Below are 9,287 nucleotides of genomic sequence, written 5' to 3' on the forward strand. Positions count from 1 at the left end.
CATTAATCTGCCCATCTGAAAGAGGGACTATTCTTTAGCTGTACTGCAAGACATGCAGAAGGATTGGATGTCATTAAGAGGCATCTGCCAGGGGGAAAGACATTCTTACAGAAGGATCTCAATTTTAGAATGACAAGGTACTAATAGAACTGCAGACACCCAGAACCATCAGCTATGAGTTTAGGTAGCTAGAATTGTTTCCTTTTTACAATTAGGCAGTGGCACCCATTTATACAAACCTAGTTTGTAGTCATTAGCTCCATCACTGCAATGTCTTTCCTCATAGCTATTGAACTTATGTTTGTCATTCTGGCAAGGAGATCTCTAGTAATAGTGCTTTTGTTTTGTTTTGTTTTGTTTTTGAGGCAACTGGGGTTAAATGACTTGCCAAGGGTCACACAGCTAGGAAGGGTCAAGTGTCTGATCTGATACTGGATTTGAACTCAGGTCCTCCTGACTCCAGGGCCAGTGTTCTATCCACTGCACTACCTAGCTGCCCCTCTAGTAATAGTTTTGAAGAATTTTGTGTTACTTGAGTAGAGCTGGAGGTAACAGGTCAAATTTTATCATGCAATATTTTTTTTTTGTTGTTGTAATGAGCTTCCTTTGTAATAAGTTAAATTTCAAGAATGTATGATGTCATTCACATAGGAATACTTATTAGACATGTGACTATGTCGAGCAAATCATGGTCTTAGTTTCTCTCAGTCTCAGGTAACCTTCTAAACCTGTAAATTATAGTCTGGCTCTGATCATTCTCAGCTGAGGGAGTTCGTACTTGGTTGACATAAGTATCCTAAGTGGAATTTGAAACTAGTATTCCCTGACTCCAATTCAAAGACTTCTGCCATTGTACCATGTCATGACTTTTTTGAAATAAATATATTGTTAGAAGTCCTAATCCCAGGCTGCATGAACTGGAGATAATATAGGGCTGCTGTTTAGCCTCTCTCTGCTGCATCCATGAAATGTGAATTCACAACTGACAAGTGTTCTTGACATCATGATGGGAAGGAAAGAAAGAAAACCTTAAAGTAATTTACCATCAACTTTTAACAGGTACGACAAATACGTCCACATCTACCCTTTTCCTACTATTTTGCATGCATGAATGTAAGTGAATGCATTGATTTGCTTGATCTCTGTATTCTCTTCTAATTCCTAAATCCTATGATGCACCTAGGTACATTGCCTCCCTGTTTGAGGTCAGGCATTGTCTCACTTTTTTGCTTATATTCCCTGAACTTAGCACAGTACTTGTCACATAGTAGTCATTAATATCCTTCCATTTCTGCTTGGCCAAATAATTCTTTCAAGGGTTCTTCCTTCCCACTTCCAAAGTAGAAAAAGGTATTGTGAAGAGTTTACTTGTCTCCTTCTTTCCTGTTGATGTCTACCTCTAATTTTCACATGCTAATGTTCCATCACTATTTTACAGTCTAAATCCTGATAGAATAAGAAGCTCTCTTCCTTTAGTTCCCCCTCAATCAATGCCACATCTTTCTTAATCCCAAATGCCAATGTATAAGAATGAGATATGGGTCAAAAGAAATTACAGAAGACAAGTACCTCTTGCTACCCCATAGTGAGACTATTATAGAAACAGACATGAAACTTTTCTGATGCCATGAATAAGCTATAATAAAATGAAAGTGAAAGACCATAAGGTATAGAGCCTTGAACATAATCAGTTAGTAAATATTTATTAAATGCTTACTTTGTGCCAGTCACAATGCTAAGCTTTTGTGATACAATGAAAAGCAAAAGGTAGTCCTTGTTCTCAAGGAGCTCACAGTCTAATAGGGAAGACAACATGCAAACAACTATGTACAAACAAGGTTATACAAATTGGAGACAATTGGAAAGGATCAAAAGAAGGAAGATACTAGAATTAAGGAGGATTGGGGTAAGGTTTTTGAAATTACTGTACCTATGTGAAAGTACAATATAAAAATAGAACCTCAAATATGATACTAATCATAGGACCCTAGACTGAGAACTGGAAGGGGACCTCAAAGGTCATTTAGTGTAACTCCCTCCCTTTACAGGTGGCCAAATTAAAGTCTAGAAAGATAATGTGATGCCCCTCAGGTTACACACAGGAGTAGCTAAGCCGGGATTTGAAGCCAGGTTTTCTGATTCCAGGTCTATTGCTTTTTCCACCATAGCACAAGTGTTCTAGTGTTTGTTGGATTCATTTGAAATGAATTGACTGAAAGGGAACCAGTGTATTTACAGCTTTCACCAAAGCTGTAGGATGAAATTTCTGCCATGGTAGCCCTAATAGTAGAAACTTGAAAAAGACAATTCTATTTGTTGGTAGATTTATTGGTCCAACATGAATGCAAAAGTGAATACTTCAGTGTTCCAATGAGTCTGTCATCCCATCAGTTTGACTCTTCCTTCTAATGACACAGATTGCAACTTACTCATCCTTTATCTTCTTGACTTGGGCAACTCTAGATGATAGAATGTTGAACTTCGAGTTAAAAAGACCTGGGTTCAAATCCTACCTTAGATACTTATTATGAAACCTTGGGCAAGTCTCCTAATCTTTCGACCTCAGTTGTCTCCTTTTTAAATTGAAGGTATTGTAGGGGTTGCAAAAAGGGTTCAGAAATAGGTAAATGAAGGCAATTGATTTTTTTTGTCAGCAATCTAATTTTTTTTTTAGCTACTTCTTAAAGTACTCTAAACTTGGGTACTGCTTTATTTATGATTTACCTTTTCATAAATCCTAGAACTACTACTGGGCTTGAGAAAATATATCATGTCTCAGAGGTCTTCAGAATAAAATGGTCTCAACTAAATGGACTAGTGTTTTCTCACAAGGTCTTAGATTGTATAATTCTACTGTTGTGTCTGAAGGGATCTCTGTCAATGAGAAAATAGGTAACATGGGGCAGAGCCTACTTAAAAAAAACACTTTCTCCTAAAATGTGCTTGCTAACTATAGAAGTTAAAGAAGCAAAATAGTATACCCAGAAAACAGTACTTCCTAGTTGGGGTGTATATTTTAAGTAGTTCTTAAGATAAAGCCTGAATGAGAAGTTGGTCTCATGTTATTTTTGTACCAGCATAGAAAGTTGAAAATTAGTCACATTTCAGGATGTTTCATGAATTCTGTCCCACCAGGTTGTTATGAGGGTCAAATGAGATATTGTACATAAAACACTTTGTAAACCTTAAAAGTATTTCATATTATCACGTGTAACAGTAACAAACATATGACTTCTCTACTACTTAACTCTGAAATTCAGTGAGGCTACTTGAGCAATAATATTGTTTATCCCAGTAAGCATTGAAATAAATACACATTATTACAATCTAATGATATGATAATGTTTCTGGGCATGCTGTTTTGGAACAAATCAGCTTTTGGTTTATCCACGTGTGAATTATCTGTGCAGAATTTTAGATTTAGACTCATTTGGCATGCTAGGAGTACATCCCATAGCACTCAGTTGCTAAGGGTGAAAAGTAACAACTAATTTTATTATTAATCTAATAAAAACAATTAAGAAGGCAACTCTGCTGGAAAATGGTTAGATAATGCTTTGCTAAATTAGAAATAGGTGATTCTACAACTTTACTTCTCTGTTAACTTGGCTAAGGAAGAGCAGACCACATACATAGCTGAAAATAAACCGGTGAAGCCAGGTGAAAGTTGAACAAACTTCAGCATGCTTCAATTTTTGTCTGACTATCTGTGAAATTATCATGTCAGATGCACAAGATAGGTACATTTTTTTTCCTGATGAGAAAATTGAGATCCGGAGAGTTTATAATTTGTATGAAGACACAGAAGTTTAGTGTTGCAGGTGAGATTAGAACTGAGGTTCACTGATATAGTTCTCTTGGTACTACTCATTGCCCTCTGGCAGGACCTATCTCTACCCAAAATGTGGCCCATTGAGGGATGATTTCCTTTGGAAGGTTTTTATGTTGTGTAGTTAAAGATAAAATTGTGTTTTGAACATCAGTAGAAGATGTGACTCATCTGAATTTTTGTTTATGTTGCACTTAGAGACAGCTAGGTGGTAAATTGGATAGAGCACTGGGCTTAGAGTCAGAAAGATGAGCTCAGATTTAGCCTCAGACACTTACCCAGACTTGGTAAATCACTTGACCACTTTTTGCCTGTGTTTTCAATTGTAGAATAGGGATAATAATACCAACAAATTCACAGAGTTATTTTGAGGATCAAATGAAATAACATTTGTAAAAAGCTCTTAGCACAGTGCTTAGCACATAGTAATAAATGTTGATTCTCTTCTCTCTCCTCCCTTGTACTTTAAGTACACATAGTAAAATCTCATTAAATCAGATTAAAAGCATGAAAACCCCACCCAAATTACTGAAGTCTGAATTATATTATGTTGTTAAGGAAACAGTTTTTTTTTTAAAATCATTGTCAGTATAAGAATCAAAATTAGGCATCATAGACTGGCATTTAGAGCTGGAAGGGACCTCAGAAATCATCTGACTAAACACCATCATTTTACAGATGAGGAAACTGAGGCCTAGAAAAGTTATGTGACTTGACCAAGGCCATATAGATAGTATATGGCAGATTTAGAACTTGAAGCCTGGTCCTCTGACTCCAAGTTCAAGGTTCTTTCCCCTGTATCACATTATCTTACTGGGTTAAGGGTAGAAAATTATAAATGAAGATGGCCTTGTATTCTGTAATGTCTCAACTATTTAAAGTTATACCATTTATTTCTCATTTTGTACTAAACAAAAGTTATATGAACTCTTTCTAAATTGGTTTTAATGAATTTTGAATTATTAAAACTTCCTCCTTCTTCCCCCCAACCCTGCCCTATGTATTCTAGAGTCCACATTTTGCTTTACTGAAGCATTTCCCTATTATATGAAAGATTCTATTATATGAAATGCAGATTTCTGTTAATATTGTAGCACCTTGTCACAGATCAAGCAATCAAGCATTTATTAAATGTTTGTTTTGGGCCATACATTGTTCTAGATACTGGATCAGTTAATTTTTAATGAATGTGGTCATTTATAGCCTCAGAATTTGTGGAAAGGAGAAAAAATGGAGAGGGTGTTTCTTTAGATGAAATGAACTAATGAGCAGCAGCTGTTCTCATACACATAAAAATAATTAAAATGGCAGATTTTGTTTGTTTTCTAGACCCTTAAAACCCTCTTTAATTCTTGTCCAGACACTGGCAACACAAAAGATCCCTTTTGATTAAGCATCTTCTTATTAATTAGAGGTAGAATGTTATCATTTCAAGCCAAAATATGAATAATTCCTTTCCAGCTAGAAACAGTCTACCTAATTCCCTTCTGATATGCTACTCTTTGAGTCTTTAATAGGAGTATTGAATACATGCATCCCAGTACAAATATGACAGATCTGACTTGTTTAGAGTCATTCTTCCCTCACACTGTTCAGGAGCAGGGAGGAGAAATACATCACAAGGAACTAATAAGTGACATAGGGAATTTATGTTATGTAGAAGAGTCAGGTTTTCCATTCTTAAGAGATGGTGTTTGCATCAATCATTTTTTTGGGAAACTGTCTTTTTTTTTCCCTTTTATTTAAGCAGTAAAGTAGAAAGATCATAAAGATGACTTCAATTTTGCACCTGACTCAGGATGTGAAAAATAAATGCATTGATTATGTTAATTAAATTTTTCCTCCTTTTACTTTGACATAAATTTGCATGGATGAAAAATGGAAATGGAGAATAAAATGTAAGGGACCCTCAATAAACAGAATTATATACAGCACCAGAAACCTTATGGAGATTGTCATAGTTAACTAGCTGCAGTTTTCAAGTTGGCATTCAACAGAGGAAAAAGAAAGATTTTTTATAACAGAAAAAAAGGGAGCAGGATACCACTGCTTTTTGGTTACATATTACTATATTTTACACTTAAAGGAGCTTCTTAGGAGCTTATTCACTACTTTAAGTGAACTAATTACCCTAACAAGCTTGTCCTGTCATCTGTTTCTCAGTCTGGATAGCAGATGCAATGCCACAATTTAGGAATGTGAAGTTCTGCTGAAAATTCATTTTTTAAGTAATTGACAGCCATTAAGTTAAAAAAGAATTATAAAAGGTTGCAGTTTTGAAACACTGAACATCTCATCATCTGTATTTAGGAACAATAGGGAAATAATGGCAATATCTTTAGAGTAAGAAGCAGCCAAAAAATGTACCAATGAAGGAGCGTGACCATATGCTGATGTGAAACAGGCTCCATCCATTCTAAATGTAGGTCATTTAATAGTAATGTAGAAAAAAACATAATGTCTGCTTTCAAGTATTTTGTAAAAGTGCTAATTATGTAAAAACAAGAACTGGATAACACCCAGAAGTAAAAGTAATAGAGCATCACATAGGTGAAATAATTGTGAGGTTGAGACATTTTGATAGCTACCATAATAATTTATGCAGCATTTCAATGTTTGCAAAGCAATTTGCATATGCTGTTGCATTCATCCCTCCCTCAAATTAAGCACTTTGATGGAACACAATTTCATCAGTATGTATACTTCCTCTTCTGCTGCAGATTCTAAGCCTCAATAGTTCCTGGGTATATATTGCCAGTAATTTACTATAGAGCTTCAATCTAGCCTGCCAAAGGCCTTCAAGTCTTTTATGAATACTAGAGCAGCCCTTATTTGGGCTGTCCTGTTTTCCTTTATTGTTTCTGTATAGTCATCAAAAGTCAGGGACCTTAGAAGTCAGCTACTCAAATTCTGCTGTTTTGCAGATTAAGACACTAAGGCTTAGAGGTATTTAGTGACTTCCTCAAAGCCATAAGGGTGGCTTTTCCACAAAGCCATAAGGGTAGAAAGAATCAGAGGCAAGATTTGAATCAAGCTTGTCTGACTCTCGGACAAGTACTTTGAACACTGGAATCTCCCCTACTTGCCCGTATTGTTTTATGATCTCCTTATATTCATTGAAGCTTTTTATGTCAAATCTCACATGTCAGTCATTACCTACCTACTAAGTTATTAACTGCACTCATTGTTTGCAGTGTCTCTCCAGGATATAAACACTTGTGGACTAACTCAATAGGTTTCCTAGTCAACTTCCTGTCATTATATGTGCTACGTGGATTGTTTACCCATTGTGATTTTCCTGGATCAGTTGCAGGGACAATCTTTTTTGAGTGACTATGGATATCATTGAGGAAGCCATGTCATTGTCATAGTAGTTTTACTTTTGTTGGTTTTACATTTTTCAGATCCAGTTGCTCATTAAGACTAAGATAGGTTGGGTTGGACTTGTGATCATTTGCAGTCTTCTCATCTTTATCCTTTAATTTGTATTGATTTTGACTTTTGTTGTAACTATTCAATTGTCTGATTGCACACAAACCAGTGATTTTGACAAAACCTCCCCACCCATAACTGGTACTGTTCTTGTTTCTCTCTATCTCTCTCTCTCTGACTTTCCCTGTCTTTCTGTCTCCTCTCTGTCTCTCTCTGAATCTCTGTCTCCTCTCTCTCTGTTTCCTATCTGTCTCTGTCTGTCTGTCTGTCTTTCTCTGTCTCTGTATCATCAATTAACTGCTGATATCATCCATTACTTATAATTTAAAATTTAACTCCTCTTTAATCAATGAATATTTATTAAGCACTTATCATGTGTTATGCACTGTGGTAGGTACTACAGATACAAAGACAGTTATGAAGTAGTATTGCTCTCAAGAAGCATACATTCTTTCTTTTAGGGAGACACAATGTACTTTTATAATTACATATAGAATAAATAAAAGGTAAATCAAGGATCGAAGGCATCAACAGTTGAAGGGATCAGAAAAGCCTTCTTTTAGTGGGTCAAATGTAAGATGACTTTTTAAGGATGGAAAGATTCCATGAGGGAGTATTTAAGAGAAAGAGCATTCTAGGCATGAAAGATGGCAAGTTCTAAGAGAAGGAGATATAAAGTGGTGTGCCATGAGTAGAAGCCAGGAGGCCAGTTTGGCCAGATCATAGTGTTTAAGGAGTGAGTAATGTATGAGACAAAGCATTTATGATATGCAGCTCTCAGGATTTTGAGTTGTATACAAGCCTTTAGCCTATTTCATTTCTTGATTTTGCAACAATTTTTTGGCATTCTTTAATACATTTATTATTTATTTATTTTGACATTCATTTAAAAATTTTGTTGAGTTATAAATTCTCTCACCCATTGAGAAGGCAAGCAATATATTAATTAATACATGTGAAATCATGCAAAATGTATTTCCATATTAGCCATGTTGCAAGAAGAAAAGTAAGAAAAAAAAGTGAAAACAATTATGCTTCAATCTGCACTCAGACTTCATTAGTTCTCTCTCTTGAGGTGAATGGCATTTTTCATAAGGAGTCCCTTGGAATTGTCTTGATCAGAGTAGCTAAGTCTTTCATAGTTAATCATTCTTACTTACAATGTTGCTATTACTATGTACGATCTTCTCCTGATTCTGCTCACTTCACTGTACATCAGTTCATATAAGTCTTTCCAGGTTTTCTGAAACTATTCCCCTCTTCATTTCTTAAAGCACAATAGTATTCCATCACAATCATTATATATCATAGCTTGTTGAGCCATTCCCCAATTAATGAATATCATTTCAATCTCCAATTCTTTGCCACCACAAAAAGCTACTATAAATATTTTTGTACATATGGGTCATTTTCCTTTTTCTTTGACCTCTTTAAAGTATACTCCTAATAGTTTTACATAGTTTTACAGCCCTTTGGGCATGGTTCCAAATTGTTCTCTGGAATGGCTGGATCAGTTACAACTCTGCCAACAGTGCTTCAGAGTCCCAATTTTTTTCATACCCCCTCCAATATTTGTCATTTTCCTTTCCTATCATGTTAGCCATAAGTGTGAGGTGGTACCTCAGAATTGTTTTTAATGTGCATTTCTTTAATCAATAGTGATTTTGAGTATTTTTTCATATCATTATAGATAGCTTTGATTTCTTCTTCTGAAAACTGCCTGTTCATATCCTTTGATTGCGTATCAATTGGAGGATATCTCTTATTTTTATAGATTTGGCTCAGTTTCCTATATATTTTAGAATTGAGGACTTTATCAGAGAAACTTGCTGTAATACCCCCATCACATCCCATTTCATACATTCTTTCTAATCTTGGCTGCATTTGTTTTGTTCATGAAAACCTTTTTTAATTTAGTGTATTCAAAATTATCCATTTTTATCCCTTGATTTTCTCTATCTCTTGTCTGGTCATAAAATCTTTTCTCATCCATAGATCTGACAGGTAAAGATTTCCATGCTCCCCT

This window comes from Vombatus ursinus, unplaced genomic scaffold (genome assembly GCF_900497805.2).
Source record: "Vombatus ursinus unplaced genomic scaffold, bare-nosed wombat genome assembly UNPS02014832.1, whole genome shotgun sequence".
In the NCBI taxonomy this organism is placed as follows: domain Eukaryota; kingdom Metazoa; phylum Chordata; class Mammalia; order Diprotodontia; family Vombatidae; genus Vombatus; species Vombatus ursinus.